Below are 26,578 nucleotides of genomic sequence, written 5' to 3' on the forward strand. Positions count from 1 at the left end.
CTCCCTTGAAATCTACTAAAAACCACAAAAAATTACATAACACAAAAATAGCCAATTGCACAAATATATTCCATATATGATATCAGTAACATTAATAAAGAACCTAAGAATAAACTAAATATGAAATGTATAAGCCTTCATTGCAAAAACTATATACATCTTTACTGTCAAAGAGGACCGAAGCCCTGATTGCACATAAGAATATTAAAAACTTGGAAACAACCCAAATGCTCATTAATGATAGACTGGATAAAGAAAATGTGGCACATATACACCATGGAATACTATGCAGCCATAAAAAGGATGAGATCGTGTCCTTCACAGGGACATGGATGAAGCTGGAAACCGTCATTCTCAGCAAACTAACATAGGAATAGAAAACCAAACACCTTATGTTCTCACTCATAAGTGGGAGTTGAACAATGAGAACATATGGACACAGGGAGGGGAGCATCACACAATGGGGCCTTTGGGGGGCGGGGGACTGGGGTAGGGATAGCATTAGGAAAAATAGACGTAGATGACGGGTTGATAGGTGTAGCAAACCACCATGGCACGTGTATACCTATGTAACAAACCTGCACATTCTGCACATGTATCCCAGAACTTACAGTACAATTTTTAAGAAAGAATATTAAAAATTATAGAAATGAGAATTGACTAATTAATCAATTAAATCAATGTCTTTCCAAACTAAATCTAGGAATTTTTTTATATCAATTGACAGTATGGTTCTTAAAATTTTATTACTTTAAAATTTTAAAAAACAAAGCATCAAATAAAAACATGCATATTGTATTTCAGGCAAATTATAGATATACGGTATTTAAAATACAATAATTATGTAATGGGCATCATTATAATAAGTAGAGCATAGACATTGATATATGAGTAAACTGGAATTTGGTATGTGATAAAGATATTATTTCAAACCAAATGTGAAAGAATGGACAATGTGTGAGGTTAGATTAGTTGGATATTAATTTAACAAAATACATACTAATCACAAAATCTACTTCATATCTCACTCAGTAATGAACTCTAAAAGTTTAAAAAATTAAATATGTAAAACTATAATTTTAAAAAATATATATAGTAGAATATATGTATAACCATAGGTTGAGGGATGCCTTTTTAAGTCTTCTCAACCCCTTAAAAAAGCAAAAAACATAAACAAACAAAAGCAAAAAAAATTATCAACATGAGAACATTAACATAGAAACAGATAAATAGACAAATAAATAAGAAAGAACAAATGAACCAATAGAGGCAAAAAAAAAAAAAATGTAGGGACAACACCCCGCTCTTTGTCTTACTGATGTTTCTTCCATTAACCATGCTCTAGCCAGGACATCTGTGCTACTGGACCCTAATTCTAGAACTCTGTTCACTCATATATTCTCGTGAATATGCATGTATTTCATTATTTTTTCTGTTCTAAGTTCGTATTCAAAGAGAGATCTTTCCCAATTACCCCATCTAAAATATCATTCTTGTTTTTTCTTTTTAATCCCCGACCCAACTTTCTTATATTGAATGGAACTTTACTTGTGTTGTTATATAATTATTCATTTATAATTGTCTTCCATATTAGAATATGGGACTCACCAAAGCATGGTTCTAATGTTGTTCTCCACCATATTCCAGAATCCTAGAATTCCTGGCATATAGTAGGCACTTTGCATATTTGTTGAATGAATGAATAAAAGAGAAATAACTAAAAAATGACATATAAGAATATTTGACAAAATGGCATGCATAATTTGTGCTTAATAATATTTCCCTTCTCTTTCGCTCCCATTTCTTGCTCTTCAGGAAGTTTTGATCTAGTAGGTGAATAAGACAAATATACAAATAACCAAAAAGTATATCCATCATTGTATCACATTATATTTACTTCATCTTTGTAATTTTTAAGATATGTTAATAATCAATGACATAAATAAAGTGTATACTACTGTAAAGAGGGTACAATGTACCTACCAATATATTGTTTGATCACAAGAAAAAATAAACTAACTCAGTTTGAGAACAAAGGCAAGAAAAACAACTTTTTCTAACTTTGCAATTTACATAAGCAGGTTTATTTTTTATTTTTCGCTAACTTCATGACACGTCTAAATGGGAAAATTACAGATACTGCAGGAATGAAAAGTAAACTCTACCCTTAACCTCTCCACATCCCATTAACGGGCAGCATACTAACTGTACATGTTCTAGGCAAGAAACTTAACAGAATGAGAATTATTTACAAATAAATCTATATTTCTCTTGCTAATAACACCATGCTATGAATATTTGGTGATAATATACTAATAAGAAAAATCAATAAATTTACACTGACCATTAAAGTAATTGGTGCTGTAGAGTAGAAAATGATGTATTGTGCATTGATTGTTTAGTAATTTTCTAACTAAAAAGAAAAGAGAAAGCTAATTACCTTAGTAGGTGACTGAAAATAATAAGATTAAAACAAGCTAATTATACGTTCTCGAGTAACGACTTTCTTTGATGAAAGTAAATCAAGGAAAGGAATACTGTGATTTAGGCAAAGAAATATTCAATTTTACTAATTACAACGTATTCCTGATCCATTTAACCACCCTTAGCCCATTTTAAAGAAGCTTTAATGGAAACAGCAGACATTACTAAAGAGAAATACGTGACACATTTTTCCTTAGTATGCAAGAAAAGCTAAAATTTCAAGATGTTTGTATTTGTGAAATTGAAATTTAAAAAATTATGGGGTAAAATGGCAAAAATCAGTTTAATTGCCTTTCTTTTACTGATGGCAATAGTTTAAAAGAAAAGTAGTCAATGAAAGTGGAAGTGATTCATATCTAGATACTACAAGGAATGTATTAGATTCTAACAACAGAAAAAAATTTCTACAAAATGTCATGTAAGAAATATGTAAAAAATAAGAAATACAATCCAATCAACTTATTAGTTCTGTGAAAGCTCCATTTCAAACAAAACTGAAAAAAACTGTAACCTAAGTGTTATGAATTATATATCCAAGTATCTTCAGATATTTTAGGGTTCATAGAACATGCTGACCTGAAGTATTCAGCAATAACTGAAATTACTGCCACGTGAGTAATTTTTTTCTGCTCTGTCTTTACAACCAAGTTTCACCAACTTTAATTTAGTCACAAATTGCTTAATTTTAATAAATTATATGGTATTGTGACTAAGTCTTTACTACTACTAAGAAATTATATAATCTATATTAAAATCATTGGCAAAATAGATTATTACATTTATAAAATTATTATATATTAATCTAAGCTATGAAAGTAAAGAAAATCCCCTGGAATGGATTAAGGTAGCAACTCAGCAATGATAAATTGAGCTTTATTTTCTTCATAGTATAAGTTTAAGAGAATTAAATGATCTAAATGCCCATATATTACATTATGTGAATTTAATAAAGGTCTCCGAAGAAGGTAATACACATACACAAATTGTGAACTCCTACTTACCAGAGAAATTCAGCTTGCACACGGATAAAATGAACCTCAGCAAAAAAAAAAAAGGAGGAGCTTGTGACTGATGCATGGGAACTGGGACACTGAAATTATTTTTTCCAAACAAGACGTGAAATGAAGGTAACCCTCAATTTTCTGTAGAAAAATGCTCTTTTGATCCTAACATTCAACAGACATTCATGCAGTACCCTGATAGAATAGTGCTGGAGATACTAAGAAAAGGAGAAACAATCCTTGATGTCTGGTAGTTTATACTCCAGTGGTAATGACAGGAATTGAGAGAGAATTAAAATGTTGGGTGGAGAATGGGTGTTACAACACAGTTATTCACAGGTTATTATGGAAGCCAGTTGTCATGGTATCCAATTTACCAGAGAGGGTCCCTGAGGATAATAGAGATCACAAAGGTTGATTGAAATATCCTCTACCTGTGAAAGATGTGCTATTAGTATTTGTGTGTTAAGGTGTATAAAGTGGGTCACAAGATCCAACTCTGGAGCAGAGTTTTTGAGTTACAAAAAAAATAGATAGATAGATAGATAGATAGATAGATAGATAGATAGATAGATAGATTTAATTTACATTTAATATAATATATAATTAAATCAGATTTTTACCTGGCTTTTTATTTATTTGTTATTTGTTCATTCATTATATTTTTTCTTTCTTTGTTTACTTGACTGGGTTAAGTAAATTTGTAAGTAAGTTAAATTTGGTGCCTATCTGTAATGACTGCACAGTAACTTATAGAATGAATTTCTGTGTAATATACTTTATCTTCTTCTCATTTTCCCTGTGTACTAATTTTTAAAAATAGATACTCACTGGAAGTCACATGTAATATTTTAAGTACATTTTGGAATAAGATAGAAAATAGTTGGTATATAAAGAGTTATATTTATTATTAGAGAATCATGTTCTAAGCACCCAATCAGATTATTTCACCACAAGTCCTGAAATTTTGCAGCTGCAGTAGAACAATGCCTGAAGAGGAACAGTTTGTGACTTTAGAACCAAAGTTTAACAGATTAGTAATCGTAGACAGATATTTTTTTAATGGATAGCGATGAAAAACAATAAAACAACAAACATTCCTCAGAGACAATTTAAAATACTTTGAAATTTCATTCATTCATGATAGGTTTGAAACATTATCTCTTTTATTGCAGTTATGAGGAAAATTTTATTATTAATTATATTACTTTATAAGGCCTTTGGTTTAGAACAAGATCTTTTAACATGTCTTGTACTTTCAGTGTTCAAATGCTTGAAAAAACATTAGGATATAATAAATCAAAGTAATTCAACTCACATCCAAACACTACATATTATAGTCATGAGGTCTCAGGAATCAGCAGCAGACTTTGTTAAAAAGGTGGATTTCTGCCTCTTCCACTGCCCCTTTCTGATTTCTATTCAGTAGGTCTCAGACGGGCACTGCCATCGTTTGTCGGATAACTCCTGAGTGATATGAGGCAGGTGGTCCACAGTGCACACCTTGAGAAATTGTGCTATAAAGAGAACCTCAGCAGTCCTATTTTATTTCATTTTATTTTAACAGTCATATTTTATAGATTGGGCAGTGGGGTCACAGTGGTAACTTCCACTGTGGTGTAAGTTCCAACACTTAAACCAACTGAGTGTTGGAACTCTAGAGTTCTAAATGTGATTATCACAGTCCACATGAACAGAATATTTTACAAGATTGGCTTGAATTTAATATTTGGATCTTATATTTTTATATAGTCTCTTCTGACAGCTAACATTTGCTCACATCTTTCAAAATGATTTACAGGCTTTTCTGGTACACAATAACAGCATGTTTTTGTGTGTCACTTGCTTTTAGATTGCAATTTTTTGTGTCACTTGCCTTTAGATTTGTTTTCTTTCTCCCTTTATGCTCAATGGCATCTTACTTGTTTTCAGCATGGGCCAGAAAATCTGCACATAATGAAAATATATATTTGATCATCACTGAGCTATTGACAACACTAGATTGTTAGTGTTTTAAAAACTTATTGCTGCAATACAACACAGGTAACTTTCTTCATCTGCTTTCATTCCTCAGCTTCTGTAATAACAATCAGTTTTTCTGCAGGTTGAAATGCCTTTTAGTTTGCATAATTCTGTACTGCAATATTGAACCATATTGAAATATGATGAAACTTTTGTTTAAGATGAATAGGTGATAAAATGTTTTACAAATTTTTTTTCCAATGCTGCCATAATGCTCTGTTACAAAAACAATGAAAAACATCATCATTAACACTCAAAAAAGCACCATAAGGTTAACATGTTTGCTTTTACTGTGATATACTGTATATGATTTGACATTATAACAGTAAAAAGCAAATGAAAACTAAAATAATGAAGAGCTTTTCTCAACTCTCATTGAGAACACAAAACAAAACAAAACAAAACAAAACAAAACAAAACAAAATGGAGACTTGATTAGCGCCTTGACTAAAATTGCTTACTTTGTTCTCAGATTGATTTCCTAAAGTGGATTAAAAACAACCAAAAAGATATGGTCAGTATGTAGACTTCCATCATGTTTCTTATGGTTAGCTTTCTAATACATTTTATGGTGAAAACAGAAATATTTGAAGGTATATATTCCCATTTTCAGAAACACGTGTAGAGTTGTATTTTGTCATATTTCAGAAATCCTTTGTCCACAAGGTGAAATGGGACAAAAAAATGAAATAAAGATGGAACAATAAATATTGCTGGTACAATAGAGAAAATTAAGGTAAACAAACTTTTAAAAATAAATGACCAAATGACTAGAGAGTTGGTGAATACCTTAGCATCACAGTTGCATGTGGCCTGTGGGATAGCTCTGAGGCTTGTTTTGCATGTTTCCACAGATCTCACGGGATTAACCTCCATTTGCCTTCAATATTAACTTGCTTAACAGCACATAGTTTATTTGCTTTCAGATCTTCCCTCTCCCACTTTTCCTGTCTACTATCAGTTTTACCTAAATCTCATCTCAAGATCTGCTTCCAGAAAATGCTAAAACAAAGGACGAGAAGAACAGAAGTTGAAAAAATGAAGAAGGTATGAAAGATATATACCTATGCAAAAGATATAGAGATGTCAAAGGAGCATGATTCAAGAAAATGCAAGTAATTGTCATAGCTGGGGATGAAGAGGTGACTTATGATGAGATACGAAGCCAGAGAATTTAGTAAAGATTGAATCGCGACACGCTTCATATTTCATCCTAAGGAACAGGGATTTTATCAGAAAGACTAAGGGTAATTTCAATAACAAAAAATAAATATTTGATTTGTATTTTACAAATTATGCAAAAACTATACCTATGATTGTGTCATACCTATGATTCATAGAATGGTATAAGTGCAGCATAACAAGAGAACAGAATTTGCTTCTTTTTTCTTTTCTCTTTGCTCTCCCTGCTACCACTGTAGTATAGTTTGTCTCTATGAGTAATTGACCAATGTACCTCTCTATGGTCCAACAGTGTCAATAGAGAAAAATACAGATGGAACATTTATATATATTTTTATAGAGTATTTGTTTTCACTTAAAATAATAAACCTTTTTCACCATATCCAAAGATTTGGGAATGTCTCACATATTCTTCTTCAATTTCATCATTATTTATGAACTTGCTAAGTCTAAAAATATAAAGGAATTGAGAGAAAACATATTTCTAAAATACATCTCATTATAATTAATTGTTTTTGGTAGGAAAAATGCTTTGAAAGAACTTATGTTTTCAGTTCAATGCAATACAACAAACATATGGAAAGATACTGAAGTTGGAATATTGAATTTAAAAAGTGTATCATAGATTTCTAAGATATCACAACTGTGTGGGGGGATAATATAAATCTAATAAGGATGAAGAAAATTTCAATATGACAAAAGTGAAATAAAATTTTAGTTATATGAGAGGATGGGCTGAAATTTCCCTTAAACCACCAGAGAGAGTATATATTATGCAAAAGGCATAAAGTAAGAGGGCACCTGTTCTAATATGTCTAAAAGATAAATACAGAGTCCTTCCACAAGGGCACTTTCCTAACCTTCAAGTGTTCAGGGTGGTGCCTGACTCAAATCTAAAATTGGGGAAAGGTCCGTGAATATCTAATGTAGTGTCTGAAGCCTTCTGTTTGCCAAAACCAGAAGTTTGTTTCTTTCCTTTTCTGTGGCCAATATATAAATCAAATGAGATTTTAGTACTTTGTCAAGTTTATTTGTGGTAATCCTACAATTCATGGGATATAACCAGGGGTGTCAATGTCAGTTTGCCCCCAGGGATGTGATTTTGTTGTTGTTGTTGTTTTGAGACAGAGTCTGGCTCTATTGCCTAGGCTGGAATGCAGTGATGCCATTATGATTTACTGTTGACTCAAACTGCTGGGCGCAAGCAATCCTCCTGCCTCAGCCTCCAAAGTAGCTGGGACTACAGGTGCATACTCAGATAATTTATTATTATTGTTATTATTACTTTTTTAGAGATAGGGTCTATCTGTGTTGTCCAGGATGATCTTTAACTCCTGGCCTCAAGCAATCCTCCCTCCTTGGTCCTCCAAGTCACCAAGATTACAAGCACAAGCCACCTCGCCCAGTCTCAGAGATATGATTTTTAAATTTACCCTGCTGCCACCATGCCAGGTTGTCTGTGACAAATGTGTTCTTCCATTAACATTAGGGAAGCCATTTCAGTTTCATTTTATCACTTGACGTTCCTCTGACATGTGAAAACAGAGAGAAACTCTTCTAGAGGTTATTCCTTCAATCTATTTCTCATACAGAATTTAGCTCTATTCAGTAGACTAATAATGAAATAAAAAGTCAAGTTTGGTTTAGAAATGTCTTTGGACAATAACACAGCATTAGCTGAAAGCTAATAATATACCACTAGGCTTAAGAGTCTAGATTCTGGAGACTGTACTTACTAGTGGAGAAGAGAACATTCTGGATAACCATAACTTCCAATAGTGTATGTTGCTCTTAAATGATTTAAAAAGACAGGATTGGATAGAGCTATATATAGATTTTTGAGTAGTGGAAAGTATTTTACAATGATTGGTGAAAAGGAGGGTGGACAAGTAATCTAAAGAATTATGCTTTGGAATGGCTATCACATCTGAAATTATAGATCTCTGCTGTAGATTCTCACGCAAAGAAATGTACCAGAGACACTATGTGCTTTTAAATAACTAAATGGTCAGGAAAAACTAATTTTTAAATAACTTCAACTTTTATTTTAGATTCAGGGAGTACATGTGGAGGTTTGTTACATGAGTATATTGCATGACACTGAGATTGGGGTACAAATGATCACCACCCAGGTAGTGAGTATAGTACCCACTAGGCAGTTTTTCAGCACTTGCCCCTCTCCATCACTTCTCCCTTTGGTTGTACCGGTGTCTAATTTTTCTTATTTTTATGTCCATGTGTACCCAATGCTTAGCTCCCACTGGCAAGTCGGAACACATGGTATTGGTTTTCTGTTTCTCCATTAATTTGCTTAGGATGAATGGCATCCAGCTGCATCCATGTTGCTATAAAGGACATGGTTTTATTCCTTTTTATGGATGCGTAGTATTCCATGGTGTAATGTACCACATTTTGTATAAAGAAAATGTACCACATTTTCTTTATACAATCTACCATTGAAGGGCATTTAGGTTGATTCCACATCTTTACTATTGTGAATGGTGCTACAATGAACATATGTGTGCATGTGTCTTTACAGTAGAATGATTTATGGCTGCATACTCTTCCATGGTGTATGTGTACCACATTTTCCTTTCCAGTCCACCACTGATGGGCACCTAGGTTGACTCCATGTCTTTGTCATTGTGAATGATTCTGTGATGAACATACATGTGCGTGTGTCTTTTTGGTAAAACCATTTATTTTCCTATGGGTACATACCCAGTAATGAGATTGGTGAGTTCAGTGATAGTTCTGTTTTAATTTCTTTGAGAAATCTCCAAACTGTTTTCCACAGTGACTGAACTAATTTACATTCCCACCATCAGTATATATTTGTTCCCATTTATTCACAGTCTTACAATCTTGCCAAGTGTTGCCAGCATCTTTTTGTTGTTGTTGTTGTTTGTTTTGTTTTGTTTTTAGTAATAGCCATTCTGACTGGTATACAATGGTTTCATTACGGTTTCAATTGCAGGGTCGGGCTTAGTTGGTGCTTGGATGGGAAGATAAAATATTTTAAGGGTGTTTGCTATTTGCCTTTTCTGCCAGTCTAGTGGAACCAAAGAATGGCTTCATAAACAAAGCATCCATGGATACAGGGATGAGTATCTTTAGTCAACAAATATTTATTGAATTCCTGTCCTGAGCCAGACCTTGGTCTTGGTTTTTATAATGCAGCAATTAAACTACTAAAAAAAAGACAAAACAGCAAATAAGCTTGTTGTTTTGAAAATTTTGTGACAGTGGATTATGGACATTTATGGTTTAAAAAATCATGGTCTATGACATTTCCTTACCCTCATTGCTGAGTTCCCAAACATGGAGCAGCCCATAGCTTGTGGTAAGTTCCCATATATCTGAGCCTTAGGAGACAATATTTCAACCCCCTTCACCAAGGGGGAAAGACCTAGTTAGCAATGTTTCTCACAGTAACATACATTCATTCTTAATTTGGATTTTTTTTCCTGCCTTATCCTTCCTAGAAATACTCATTGAATGACATTCTGCAAAACATAGTATCTAAGTTTACTTCATGGTGTGAAGTAACAGGAGTCATTTGGTATTCACTGGTCTTAGCTTGTACTTGGTTATCTAATACAGAACCAAATGGCCTTGTAAAATAGTAAAAAGGACAAGTAAAAATTGGCTATTGTTACAGCAGGCAGACAATTATCTCGTGAGGCTACTTTCTTGTGACATATAGTATATGCTTTGAGGCAGAGAATATGATTTGCTTCTGTACCAAATCCAGGTAGCAGGGATGGAAGTAGAGGTGACACTTTTATTACAATATCTACTGACAAGCTTTGACTCTCATTTTCGTGCTCAAGGGAGGAAAAATTTGGTGAATCTAATAGGGGTTTCACTGAACTGGGGATTTCCTGAAATGGGCCTAAGGTCAATTTGCACTTATTGTGTCACTAACAAAACAAGCAAATAACAAGAATGAAGTTATTTTGATGCTGGGAAAGAGCTTATCAAAAATGAATGGTACTAATGCTCCATTTTGAATTTCAGAAGGATTATAAATATCAACTAAGGTACACTTTGAAATATTTTACATCATAATCATGAAAAAAGGTGATCAACCACAGTTCAATTACTTTCAATTGATCAAACATTGTAATTTGCATGTGTTCTTCTCATTAATTCTTATGTTGGCTCTGACATTATTATTACAATAACTTATCCACCATCATATTTTCACTTCAAATTTACTCTTGCATTTATTACTGCATTTACTCATTCACTTCACAAACATTTCTTTGTACCTAGCTAAGGAAATTATTGGTTTCTACAAAGATACAATGTTAAATTTCTGCCCTCAATAAGTTTGCAAAGTTTTGTTGTGAGATAGATGAATTAGAAAAGTTACTATAAAATTTGGTAAGCAATGAATTAGAGGATAGGGATTGTGGATGTTGACAGATCACGGGCAAGAATGAAAGATGTCGTCATAAAGAAGTGACCTTGAGTTGTGTTGAAAATTTTGTTGAATATCAAGCATAAGAATCATTGCAGAGGACTTTCACTTGGGGAAAACGTGTGCAAGGCATGCAAGAAAGAGAGCATGGCATGCACAGGAAATTATAAAAGCATATATTGACTAGAGGGTGTAGACAGATAATATTAAACTCATTAATACATACCCCTGTACATGTGATACAATGCTCAAAAATGAATTAGTAGACTAGAAAATAAGACGTATGAAGAGATATGAAATCCTTTTTCTTTTCTTTTCTTTTTTTTTTTTTGAAATGGAGTCTCATTCTGCTGCTCAGTCTGGAGTGCAATGGCACAATCTCGGCTCACCGCAACCTCTGCCTCCCGCGTTCAAGCGATTCTCCTGCCTCAGTCCCCCGAGTAGATGGGATTGCAGGCACCAGCCATCACGCCCGGCTAATTTTTGTATTTTTAGTAGAGATGGGGTTTCACCATATTGGCCAGGTTGGTCTTGAACTCCTGACCTCTGGTGATCCACCTGCCTTGGCCTCCCAAGTGCTGGGATTACAGGTGTGAGCCACCGCGCCCAGCATCTTTAGTGTTATTTTAGTGAATTAATGCTGTGTCTTCAGAGAAATGCTGTATGATACACAAATATTACATATAAAAACGAAGAAGTCACTTTAATATATGAAGAGTCACTCAAACATTGCACATTTATCAAATTAACTGTTACTCAAGAAATGCAGAGTTTTGAATGAAAGAGACAGACAGCAGATAGTTAAAGTCGAAGGAAAGAAAGGAACACATTTGGGATCTTCTACTGAGTAAGTTGTTTCCCAGAAAGGTTAGTGCTGCATAAATAGGTAGTCGTGGGCTCTGAATGTTTGGAATTGAGGATAAATTGGGGATAATACAAAAATAAATTGTCTTTTTTATTGTTGAGTTTGAACCTGATTGTAACTAGTCCCCAAAATATATCTTTGCTTTGCTTTCGTAGTTTATTTTCCCAGAGCGACTGCAATAAAAGCCTTCCAGAATTCTACCTACAAGCAAGGAGAGTTTTTATACTAATTCAGGCAAAAAAAAAAAAAAAAAGAAAAAAGAAAAAAGAAAAAAAAGTTCTAATACATGACATTCTAATAATCTGCAATTTTGCAATTTTATGAAAACATTTTATTTTTCTTCAAATGCTTGCAAACATTTTTAACATCCTATTTTTCAATTCTGAAAGCTACTAAATTTGAGTTTCAACTTGAAAATATTATGAGTTTCAGGGCCTACATTTATCATTTTCCCCCAATAGAGCAGTGATTAATCAACTCATGCTTATCACTTTTATTAACTCACTTCAGATTCTCTTTAAGAGAAGAAAGCTTTTAGTTGTAAGAAGTAATTATTTTTCTTTTTAAAAACCACACAGCAATCCTTAAATAAATTAAGCTACAGTCTTTATCAATTACCACATTATCTGTTGTAAACTGGTCAGCAGAATTAGTCACACAATTAATGTTCCTGTTTCTTCCTGAATATACTCCTAAAAACTCCATAGGAAATGCTTTGTCCTTCTTTTAATGTGACCTCAGTCACAAACTGACATTGCTTTTGAGTGCGTTTGATTAGCTTAAGAGACGCTAGCTTTTGTAACAAATAGACCACAAAATACATGTCTCAAACACAGTTGAAGTTTATTTTTTTTTTCCTCTTATAACCATTCAATGGGACTATTTAGAACAAGCAAACAGCTTTTCTATATGCATGATTCATGGGCCTGTGATACTCAGGAAATTATTAGAGCTGTAGGGAGTTAATCAAGGAAATTGCCCCTAGTGGGAAAGGTGTCTTACAAAGCTTGCCATCAGCATTTTATTATTGCTAACAGTGACTTCTTTGGGTCTCACAAAATTTTCCTTTTTCTGAAAAAGTGTTTTTATTGTATTTTCTTGTTTCTGCTTTAAAACAGTATGTTAAGTATTTGACGGGAGCACAGTGAAGGGTTGGGTATAAGGATGGGATTAGGTAACAAGTGTGTCAACCCAGGTCAAGAGGACCCGTATTCAGACCTGATGAAGAAAACCGGGACGCTTGACACTGAACTATAGTCATGAACTCAATGGGATTTTAGATTGAGTCTTTTTGGGAAAGAATGATTGTTTTCTGTCTCTGGAAACTAAAATTTGCACAGATATTTGTGGCGAACTGTGGAAGAGACTGTTAAATCTCCTCCAAGATCAGAGTTTCTCTCTTCTTCCTGAGCACACCGCTAGACATTTCCCAGTCCACTTGTATTTATTGTGTTACCATGACGTAGCCAGTGACATATGATTGGGAAAAAATGTGTCCTGTTCTAACCAAAGCTTTGGCTAATAGAAGACTCAAAAGGAGACAGGATTGTAGTTTCCTGAAAAACTAAGTGGAAGAAAGTCTCCTACCTATGAGCTGTTATTTCAACAATTAAGCAAGAAAAGAAACCAAACTCCCATTGTACTCAGTCATTCAGATTCTGTGGTTTATTAATGCTAGATTACCTAAAGTAACAAATACCAATTATAGACATGGAAATGAGATGCTAAGAATTTGCAGAGGCTGATGTAAGTCGAATGGGTTAGGAATTAGGCTAAGAATTAGAACCAAAGTTGGGTAGAAGGAAAACGTATCTTCTTTATTTTTCTCCAGTGAGTTCCATTAACTAAGTTATAAATGACATCTTTAACAGGGCCATTAAGCTTTCCTGATCTGACCGCTGTGAACTGCGCCACCTCTTCTGCCTCAGGCTTATATTAGCTGTAATCCAACCATACTGTTTTTTTGTTTGTTTGTTTGTTTCAATTTCTTTAATGTGACATGCTTACCTCCAACCTCTGCCCCCATATCACAGAATTATTAGGCATTTTCTTTGCCTCAAATACAATATTTTTAATTCGTCCAGTCACTTATGCAAACTTTACATCCTGGGATGTAGAACTAAGCCTCATGCTATTACACTAGAGCATATGCCTCTGATACTTGTTTCACAACACCTGCTCTGAATACTTACATTTAACAGATAATCACTTACTCTCTGCATACTAGGTATGATATTAGGATTTGAGAATACTTGAGGATATAATGGTGATCTGGAACAGATATGGTGAACAATCTCCTGGAGCTTAAATCCATGACTATGATATGGTAGAAGAATCATTTTGTAAGATTTTAATTAGATGTATTGGATCTGAAAGAAAGTTGTACAAGAACTTGTAAACTGGTGTTTAAGTATAGTTTTCGCAGAGGAAATATTCATGGAGATGAGATCAGGAGGAGAAGGAATATTTAAATGAATGGGGTCAGGTGTAGTGGCTTATGCCTGTGGTTCCAGCTACTTTAAAGGCTGAGGGTGGGAGGATCGCTTGAACCTGGAAGGCTGAGGCTGTAGTGAACCATCATCATGCCACTGCACTCCAGCAGGCAACAGAGTAAGAACCAGTCTCCCCAAAATTTTTAAAAGTGGCACAGTACACATACAAGTACTCTTCTTGTGGCATATCTATTTTGCGTGTCTAGCCATGGTTTTTTTTGATTCGTGATCAATAATAAATACATTAGTGGGACACACCAGTTTACATCCAACACCAGCTTGTTTTGCTTTAAGAGAGATAACAGGGTAGACAGGAACACAAAGTTCATGACAAAAACATATTAGAAGTCACATAACCCTCTGGAACTCCACACTTGAGATGCTTACAGTGCCAAAGAATTGGTGGGTACAAAATACCACGTCAGGAATTCAATCAGCTGCAGGCTCCTTTGGAATTTATATTTTACTGGTTCTGTACCCCTCAGGGATATGTGAATGGAACCAATTCTCCAATGCAGCTGTATCTCATTATTACCAGTTACTCTTTACTCCTTTGTTCAATAAATTACTTCAACAACGAGGTTCAGGTGCTTGCTTCTAGACGTAGTATTCTCAGTCAGCTTCTTGTTTATCTCAGATTCCATATCTGTCTATAGACGCCTTGATTTCACATTGTGATGAGGATTAGCTCAAGGGTCAAATCTTCAGGCTTCCATCAGGTTAAAAGAATGGCTGTAAAACCAATGGTTAGCTCTTGACTTTCACCCTGACAAAGTGAATATACACCAAGGAAAGGCCTTGGTGTTGATATGAAGGTAGGGAGTAGACATGTTACATAATCCTAGAGAGCAGGAAGAATCCCAAAGAGCCCAGAGGGCAAAGGGCAATGGGTAAAGTGGTACAAGAGGAGACCAAAGAGATCAACATAGTTAAAATAGAAAATGACTTCACCTGTGTTAGGAAATTTATTTTATAAAAAATAGGAAATGATTGAAGGGCTTTAATGTGTGTGGGGTCTAATTGTATGATTTTATTTTGAAAAAGTAAGTCCAGTTGCAACATTGGTGCTTATATGAAGAGAGAAAACGCCAGGCTATGGGAATTATCTAAGCAAACGTTATTGCCAGTTAAGACGAATGCAATAGATGAGATAATGTATGTAAGTGATGTTGAGCATAAGTTTATGAATTATTTCAAATGGCAGAATTGACAGAATTTGCTGAGTTTGAGTGTCACAATGGGAGAGGCCCATGGTAGGAGAAAGTTCCAACTGAAGGTTTTATGATATTGCTCACTGTTGCAGAGGACATAAGAAAACCAGTGTTGAGATGAAAATTATGAATTTTATCTTGGACTTATTTATTTTGAGGTATGCTTTAAAAATCTAAATTGAAGTATCCATTTGCAGAAGGATATGCATTTCTGGAACTCAGGGAAGATCTGTGGGATGAGGCTATGACTTTGGAAGCCACAGTTGGAAGCCATGGACCTGTAAGTAGTCATAGAGGCCATTGGCATGAATGAAATTAGTTGGAGTATAAAACTGAAAAAACATGAAATAGAATCAGTCAATAGAATAGATCTTATAGACCTCCAATATACACTGGTTGGTTAATAGAGAATAAATTTGCCAAGAAATCCATAGGGTAGCGGCCAATGAAGAATTGGGAAAACCTAGAGTGTGGCATTTAGCTACAGAAGCCAGATTTGATTTAGAGACCATGTAAGGGATAGTAATGTGACAGTAACAGTGAGGACAGCCAACCCTTCAGAGTAATTTGACTACGAGGGAAGGAAAATGGAGCATTTGCTGGTAGAATATAAGAAGAAAGTAAATAATTTTATAACAAGAAAAATAATGGACCATGTACAGTTCTTCAACAAGCAACAAGAGCTAAAAATGGTTAAAGGCAATTAAAAGGCCAAAACTAAGTTTCTATTTGACTGGAGACAAGTCTGGATGTCCCTGGTGGCTTATTTCCTTCCCCTTTTGGGTTTCTTAGCAGAAAGCGGGCTCTGCTCGCTATGGCAGTCTACAGAGGGAAGGCCTTGGACTGATAACAGCTTCCTAGCAGGCAAGTTAAGGAACTGAGTCTTCATACTCTAGTATTTTTTTCTGAACATGGAGATCTTTTAATGATACATTTCTTTTACTTCAGTATTTCCCAACCCCTTAGGCTAATCTGTAAATATGTAAAACAATGGGGCACAAGTATGGGAGAAGCTGGTTACCTCTTGAAGAACCCCTTTCTTCATAACATATCCCATGTCCAGCCTGTGACTGAGGCAGGCCTCCTCTGCTAGAATCTTGGCCTTGGCACATGTGGAGCCACTATTCCCAGTCTACACTATGGACAAATGAGAATTCATGGGACTGAATTGTATTTACTCTTCTACTTCTCTGCTAATAAGCTATTTCTTTGCTTAATAAATCATTTTGTTTGTGACACTAGAGTTGTGTATTTGTTACTCTCTTGTCAGACACTATTTCAAATTTTAATCATGGTAGATAAAATGGTTATCAGCTGTACATATCAGTTGCAATTGCACTACACTCTATTATATTACAATGCACAGCCTCCCATAAAATATCTTAAGAACATGTCTAACATGTCTCCATCTTATTACAACCACACTCACATAACTGAATTTTATAGATTCTTTGTCTTTCTGAGAAATAAGAAAATTTAAAACTTTTATATTTTTAACCAAGAGACATCAAGAAAAAATGTCAAACAAACAAAGCCTTTTCCATCTCTCACTTGTCGCATATCAATTACCCATAGAAAAACAAATCCCAAATTAACCTAGAGTGGCTTAACCACGTCCAAAAAAAAAATTTATGTATCTTCACAAAGTTTGAATGTTACTTAAAGCTCCATCTACTTTAAATATTCCTTTGTTCCAAGTTAGCAAAATCATCTGTCTCGGTCCATTTGGGCTCTTATAACAAAATGCCTTAGATGGGGAAATAATTTATAAACAGCAGAAACTTATTGCTCGCAGTTCTGGAGGCTGGGAATCCAAGATGAAGGAGGCACAGATTCAGTGTCTGATGAAGACCCTCACACATGATGCTTTCTTGCTGTGTTCTCCTACTGTGGAAGCAGGGAAACAGATTCCCTCAAGTCTCTTTTACAAGGACATTAATCTCATTCATAAGGACCTCCTAAAGGCCACATCTCTTACTACTATTACATTGGGGAATAGGTTTCAACATACGAATTTTGGAGGACACATTCAGACTATAATATCATCTCACTTTCATCTGGTTCCAGAAGTCTACACTTTTATGTGCTATTAACAAATATATTTAAGAAATCATGCAGCATTCATTAAAACTTAAAGAAAATGCCTGACTTAATTTTTGGTACTTTTTCTCCTCCTCAGAAGCTTTAGAAAGGGGGGCTATAACGTGTTTGGTGTAATGCGTAATATTTTGTGTCAGAGCAATATTGAAACTGTTGTATGTTTCCACAACAGTAGCCATTAAGAGTGAAACACAAATTTCTTTTATATATCCCAAATATTCAAATATCAGCAATGAAATATCTTCCTTTTGATCAAATGTCAACTACAAATTTGGGGATTTGTTATGAAAGCTGTTAATTGGTATATGATCAGAAAGAAATTGCTTTTAAAATAATCTCTGACATTTCTGTCATAAATCATCATGTCACATTCAGCTCTGTCATGGTAGTGCATAAGACGAGAATATAAACATGACACAATTTGTCAATAAAGTCCAATGCAATAGAGTCCCATGTAATATGAAATAAGATTGAAGAAAAAAATCAACCACTTCAGATATGAAACTGATTGTCAATCGCCATAAACACCTACCCTGCCTTTTCTGTGACAATAACTAAAATATTCTTAATGCTGAATTAAATGAAAATATTATTTACTCTAATAAATACTTTAATTCTTTTAGTGGAATAAATAGAATTTTCCCCCACTCCATAAACTGAGGAAATGTAGCCACATATTTTATCAATAAAAGCATCATTAAAAAGCAGACATAGAAAATAAAGTATCTACAGAAACATTTAAGCTATATTCCAGATGCTAGATTACACACACACACACACACACACAGAGAGAGAGAGAGACACACACACATGTTTCTCAAGGAAGTTTTTATTTAATCTAATTTTATAGGAGTGCTTATGGAGACGTTGGGAGGTCAAATATATCACATAGAATTATGGAATTATTTCAATCCTTTCATAACAATGCAAAAAGATATACGAAGTTTTATCTATTCATTCTGTTTTAACAGACATATTCTTTCTTTCTCTTTTTGGCTTAAATGAGGAGCTAACAACAAAAGGTATAAAGAATACTAGATTGTGAATGCACCAGATGTTTGATGCAATATGTAAAACCTGTCACATTAAGTAAGAAAGGTTATTTTTAAAAGAATATTTGAGAATATACTTCCTATTCATCTGCCTCTCTTTCAGACTATACACAGATTTTTATATAAATTATAAAAGGCGATTCTATAGATGAAAGCTGTTTGTAATTTATAGAGACCATTTTCTTGTCAACTTGGTAGTCTTTCTCATAGCTGTTTCATTATTAGGCAAACCAATTAAGTGTGCTCAGAGTAAACCACATATGCTAAGTACACAATTTGTATAAAATTCTAATCTGTTCATTACCTTTATACCAGTGATTTTTTTTTTCTTGACTTGGAGTAGTGGGTTCACTTTTTTAATAAGAATTCTGTGTTAAAAATGGCATGTTGAAATGCCTGACATGAGAATTCTCAAACTGTCTTAACTAGATTTTGGCATTTAATAAGCTGTAAACTGCTGAAGCTATTTGCAGATGAAGTCTCATTTTTGTCCATCAGCAGGGGGCTGGAAGCATAATTAATTGAGTGAAAGTTAAAAGACGGACAGCACGGTTACATTTATGCAAATATTGCAGCAGAACATCTAACAGAAGAGAGAAATAGCTTGCAACCGATTGGTTTGGTTTTGGACCAAAATCCACAGGGTCCATTTAAACACTGCAGATTGTGCATCTGACAATTAAGACTTACAGTGTTTTTTAATACTAGCTGTGATGGTAGAAATAGCAGGCAAAAAGTTGAAGTCCAGAGAGACAATTCTATTTCTGCTCTCATCTTTTTAACCTCTCATGAATGTTAAAATATAGTTGCAAAAAATCAAAAATCAAATGATGTATGTGTGTTCAACCATATGCCAGGCTCTGCTGTTTGTTTCTTTTATTCATATCCCAGGCATATGTACCCTTGCACACCAAAGGTTCCATTTAATTAAAGTTAGTTAAAAGCTTAGACCACAGAGATCAGGACAGCTGCTTGAGATATTAACCTAGGTGCTGTTTGGGGACAGCATGAAGCCTTTGCTGTTATTCTGTCTCCTATCACATATTTTGGCGGGGTTTTTCCCAATAGTTGTTTTCTCACAAGACTGCTGACTTTTCCTTAAATGGCTGGGAAACATTAGATTCCCCAATGATCACAGGAAATTTCAAATTGAAATTTTGCATATTCTTCATTTGTATGTTTTGTTTTGTTTTGTTTTTCTCGTGACTGTAAGGATCTGCATGACTACCTTAGTGATTGATTTTTGACTAGTCTCTTTGTGTTTGTGTTTGATGTGTTGGCTATGCAAAGACACTGCTTCCCATAGAGAAATTTCAGTATCCTTTTTGTTTTTACTTCTCATACGTCTGTTCTGAGAGCAGGTCTAGTTGAGGTTTTAATTCTAACTTATTTTTTTAAAAATGCAACATAAGTTAGATCTGTTAACAAAACTAGAATGGGTTTTGTGTGTGTGCTGTAGAATTCTGTGTGTACTTTCTTTGGACTATTGGAAAAGCTTAACCCTTAGAACTTCTAAAAATATTCCTAACTTCAATTCCAAATATTATTAATCCTACTCAAAATTTTACACAAAAAAGTTTAATTCTAAAAATATGGAATACAACATATATGGTGGTTTCAAGGATATGGTACAGATTTTAAATACAAATCAAAACCAAAAAAAAAAAAGTCATGGGATATTCTCAGTGAAGAATTATAAAATGTTTGCAAAAGAATCTAAGCTAAAAAGTTTGTAAACATTAAAAAGCCAGGAGCAGTGCCTGTGCTTATAGCCCCAGCTGTTCCGTGGGCTTAAGAGGAGGGATTGCTTGAGTAAGAGTTCGAGACTACGTGGGTAACAAAGCACATCCAGTTTCAATCACAAAAAAAAAAAAAAAAAAAAAAAAAAAAAAGGAGTAATGAACTAATTTAAGGTAAATAAATTCTCATACAGGTCTTCAAGATTTAACCGAACTTCTGGGCCAGGGGTGGTGGCTCACGCCTGTAATGTTAGCACTGTGGAAGGCTGAGGCAGGTGGATCACTTGAGGTCAGGAGTTCGAGGCCAGCCTGGCCAACATGGTGAAACCCGTCTCACAAAATTACAAAAATTAGCTGGGCGTGGTGGCAGCATCTTGATCCCAGCTACTCAGGAGGCTGAGGAAGGAGAATTGCTTGAGCCCGGGAGGCGGAGGATGCAGTGAGCCAAGATCACACCACTGCACTGCAGCCTGGGCGACAGATCAGAACTCTGTCTTAAAAAAAAAAAAAAAAAAAAAAATTAACTGAACTACCAATACTATTTATATTTTATGAAATTCTACTCCTTATTAGAAAATGTTTTGCTGTATAATTCAATGCCTTCTTCATCCAAGACAAGACATTAAACCCACGGCGAAAACATTTTATATATACTGTCACACTTTATTTCATAAATGTTTAATGTTTAATTACCCCTCAGAACTTTATTTTAAATATGGAATATGATTACACGATTTTCAATATTATCAACCGCTTTATATTTCATAAAATATATTTTCCCTCACAAGTATATAGTTATTGCATAATGTTTACAGTACAAACAGTAGAAATATTTTAGGATTTATACTATAAAGAAAAATATTGAACAATTTTTGATCAATAATTCCTTTTAGAAATTCATATAACCTGTCCTACATTTTAACACAATGTAATGTAATACATATATATACACATATATAAGATCTAATTCTGAAAATGTTCTATGTTCTTTATTTCATTAAGCACAGAATCAAAGAAATGTTTCTGATGTAAATTCATTTTAAGGCAAATACTTGTGCAATTAAAAAGACTTTCACTTTCTAGTTATTAGCATTCTCTTACATACATTTTGCAAGTGAGATTCTCCTAGGTAAAGCACAAGGGTTTTGGTTTGTGTGTTGTTCAAGCTTTTGTTAAAAATGATTTTATTTTTATTATGGAAGAGTAGAGCAGCGTTAGATATTTTGAGACAATCCTGACTTTACAATCATATCCAAAACGTTTAAAATTTCTAATCATTTAGAATGTCCTCTTTCTTATCGTTCAGAGCTTCATGTGAATGTTTCATCTTAGGAAGGAAAAGTACAGGTTTCCTATGTTGATGGAGAAATGTTCTTTGGTTGAGAAATGAGAAACAGTGTGTTTGCTGCCAAGGAATAAATAAATACACTGTCTCACCTAAAAATACTAAAACTTCTAGATTTTTATGACATTACCATTTTTATTTCCATATTTTGAATCAAATTTCTAAGAATTCTTCCCGCCGGGCGCGGTGGCGCACGCTTCTAATCCCGGCACTTTGGGAGGCCAAGGTGGGAGGATCACGAGGTGAGGAGATCGAGACCATCCTGGCTAACCCCCTCTCTACTAAAAATACCCCGTCTCTACTAAAAATACAAAAAATTAGCCGGGCGTGGTGGCTGGCACCTGTAATCCCCCTACTACGTAGACTGAGGCAGGAGAATGGCGGGAACTCGGGAGGCGGAGCTTGCAGTGAGCTGAGATGGCGCCACTGCACTCCAGTCGGCCTGGGTGACAGGGCAAGACTCTGTCTCAAAATAATAATAATAATAATAATAATTCTTCCTCTTGGATATGAAGGTGAAATTAAAATAGGAAATGGAAATATTACACTAAATAAATCAGAGGACATTTATTTTAATAATACAAAAGTCACCATTTGAAGACATAAATGTAGGTACTCTGCTAGCCAGTTCAAATGACATAAGCTATTTTATGCTAAGCTAAATTATAAGATCATGCCTCTTGTTTACCGTTTCTGAATATAACAGGAAGAATTTGAGGAGATAAAGTAATAAAGTATCCAGTTTTAAAATCTCTGAGTAGTAATTAGTCAGCATATGTGTTACTCTTGATTAATAGATAGAAAAGTTTCTCGCCTAAGGAAAAGGAAGACAAAAGAAAAAGAATCAACCAACATCTGTCTTTTAGTGTACATCCCTCTGGGATAAGTACCAGTTAAAACTACTAAAAAAGAATGGCAATAAAATTTCTGCTGGTTGTGAGTTAGTCAAGCTTGTAACCCCTCTTGCCTTGGAAACCTCATGTAAAATGAACATGGTGAACACAAAACTACTTCTAACAAAGTTGCTTGCCAAATTTCTACCAAGGTATACCATGAAATTCTATAGATAGTATGTTGTGATAGGATTAAATATTACACTTATGGGAACAATTTGATTCCTGCTAGTATTTACTCTCTTGATGCTAGAGTGTTTCCAGAATCCGAATAAAAGAACTAGATGATAAGTGAGATTTCTTGTTACTTTTCTACTTATGTTATTCAACCCTCTCTAATTAGTTGAGTCAAACTAACTGACATTTATAGGGGTTGGATTATAACATCTAAGCATAAAAATGTGTATATGTGGTTTATATAGGTCTCTGAATTTATCTGTCTAGGAAGGGAAAGGAAAGATGCAGACATGGTAATTCATTTTATATGATTCATAATATATCCGATGTAGAAATAATTATCTACAGTTTAGAAAGAATAAATCCTGTTTACAGAAATATGCAAGTCAATGGCTACATAAATATAGTATTTTTTCCTCCTGGTAGAAGCATGCGTAAGAAAATAAAAAAAAGGTAAAGATATTTGCCTATTGATCAGTTTCTTTTTTTATTCAGGAAAAATTTAAGTCTCAAATAAATCAAAATAATGATTAGATACAGTTTTTACACATGTAACATATGTCAGACACCATGTTTCAAATTTATTTTATCATTTTGTTCTAGTTGTATATGTAAGAAAACTGGTGTATAATGAGGTCAAAGGATTAGGTTTAAGGAAATTCATATGATAGGAGGAGGAGGCAGGATTTGAACTCAAGCCTATTGGATCTCAAAGTTCAAACTCTGAAATATATTAGGAGCTATCCATTTTTCTAACAGAAAATTAAACAGTCATTTTAATGATGTGGGCAGTTTCCTGTGTTTTAGAGATTTGTAAACATTTCTTATTTATTCTTTTCATTAAATTAAGTGAAATAGTGGGAATACCAGTCATTGTGGTTCTGTTTGAATTCTGACCCTACCACTTATTAGTTGAATTGTATTGAGTAAATAATTACCATTTTCTTTACAAAGATGTTATGACATTTTATGAAAATTAAAGTGTTTAGTTAAATGAGTAGCAAATATAGCAATGCACCTCATAATGAATTTTTCCATCAACAGCAGATCCCATATACAAAGGTGGTCCTAGAAGATTAAAATGGTGCTGAAAATTTCCTGTTGCCTAATGACATAATACATAGCACAATGCATTACTTCCATGTTTGTAGTTATGTTGACTGCACTGCCAGTCATATAAAGGTATAGCACATACAATTATGTATACTACATATTTGATAATGATAATAAATGACTGTTACTCATTGATGTATTTACTGTACTACAGTTTTTACCATTATTTCATGTATATTATTACTTTTATTTTTAAAAACTTAACTGTAAAACAGCCTCCAGCAGGGCCTTCAGGACTGATCCAGAAGGCGTTGTTATCATAGGAGATGACAACTACATGTTTGTTATTGCCCTTGAACAACTTCCAGTGAGACAAGATGTGGAGGTGAAGGACAGTGACATTGAAGATCCTGACCCTGTGTGGGATCAGGCTCATGTGTGCATTTGTGTTTTAGTTTTAAACAAAAAATTGATCGAATAAGGATACAAAAATATTTATACAGTTGTACAATATGTTTGTGACTTTTTTTTTTTTTTTTTTTTGAGATAGAGTCTCGCTCTGTCGCCCAGGCTGGAGTGCAGTGGCACTATCTCAGCTCACTGCAAGCTCCGTCTCCGGGTTCACGCCATTCTCCTGCCTCAGCCTCCCGAGTAGCTGGGACTACAGGCGCCTGCCACCACGTCTGGCTAATTTTTTTGTATTTTTAGTAGAGACGGGGTTTCACTGTGTTAGCCAGGATGGTCTCGACCTCCTGACCTCATGATCCGCCTGCCTCGGCCTCCCAAAGTGCTGGGATTACAGGCATGAGCCACCGCGCCCGGCCAATGTTTGTGTTTTAAACTATTATAAGAGAATCATAAGTTTAAAAAAAAACTAAAAAGTTTATAAAGCAAAAAAGTTTTGGTATGCGATTTAATTTTTATTGAAAAAAACATTTTTAGATAAATTTAGGATAATCTAAGTGTACGGTGTTTATAAAGTGTACAGTGGTGTGTAGTAATGTCCTTGGCCTTCACATTCAGCCACTGCTCACTCTCTGACTCACCTGAGCAACTTCCAGTTTTTCAAATTCCATTCATGGTGAGTTCCCTATAGAGGAATAGCATTTTTAATCTTTTATACCATATTTTACTGTACCTTTTCTATGTTTAGATATGTTTATATACACAAATACTTACCATTGGGTTATAATTGCCTACAGTAATCAGTATAGTAACATACTGTACAGGCTTGTACTCTGGAGCAAAAGGTTATTCCAGAGAGTCTAGGGGTGTAGTAGGTTATACCACGTACCATCTAGTCTAGCAGTAGGTCTAGTGAAAGTATACTCTGTGATTTTCACTCAAAGATGAAATTTCCTAGTGACGCATTTCTCAGAATATATATCAATTAAGTGATACATGACTGTAGTTGCAAAGGAAAATATGGCCATAATTATTTTTGTTTCCTTATTTAAACTTATTGGAGTTTTAAAATTGTTTACAAAGATTATTGTGGTCCTTTACAACACAGTAGAATTAAATAAAAATATAAAGGAATGAAAATAGATCGTATATCTTGTTCATCTGAACAAAAAACTTGTAACACTGGTTTAAATTTCATCTTAATTTATCAATTAGGTGGAAACTTCTTATTAATTATTAATTGTATCTTTATTAGAAAGTACTAATGCATCATTATTTGAGTACTCAAGTTATCTATAATTTTAAAGAACAGACTGTTGAAAAGTTTAGCATTATTTTATAAAACTATCTAGAAATGTGGAATCATTAAACTAATAAATAATCATATGGGATTTATATTTGCAGAGAATTAAGTCTATACTCTGAGCAAAAAGACATATTAAATGTGTAAACAGTGGGACAAAATAGAATGTAGGAAAAGAGGTGTGGACAAAATGGTAGAAAAAGAGCCTATGACATCAGGTATTGAAAATATTTGCAAGATTGGTTGAGTCAAGAAAATTAGTCCAACTTCAGCTGACAACATGGAACCATGTCGTACTCAGCAGTGTCACAGATAAAATAAAAATAAAAAGAGGACTAAAACCAGCTAAGGAAACTGAAATCAGAGGTTCGAAAACTTTGTCTAATATATTTTAAAAAAAAACACTCCAGAAAATAATGCATCTCATCAAATAATGTTTCTATTAGAATTATTATAGGAGAAATGTTTATGATATAAGAAAGTAACCATGATGTCTTAAAACCCCTTTTGATCTAGATTATTTCTTGATCACCTGTTCTCCCCTTCCTTTCTCTTTTTTTCTGTCTTTCTTTCTCCTCTCTTTCCTTCTTTCACCTCCTCTCTTTCTCACTCCTCTCTTTCTTCTGTCAACAAGTATTTATTGAGTTGGTTCTCTCAAGGTACAATCATGTTCTACTCTTCTTGATTATTGAATATATTCTTTTCCCTATAGGACATCTAACTTGTTACTATTAGCAAATAAATCATATCATGTATAGTATTATATAACTCCATTTTTTTTCTATATTTTATGTGGAAATGTCTCATGCAAATATGTCATGCAATATC

This window comes from Macaca mulatta, chromosome 17 (assembly GCF_049350105.2).
Source record: "Macaca mulatta isolate MMU2019108-1 chromosome 17, T2T-MMU8v2.0, whole genome shotgun sequence".
In the NCBI taxonomy this organism is placed as follows: domain Eukaryota; kingdom Metazoa; phylum Chordata; class Mammalia; order Primates; family Cercopithecidae; genus Macaca; species Macaca mulatta.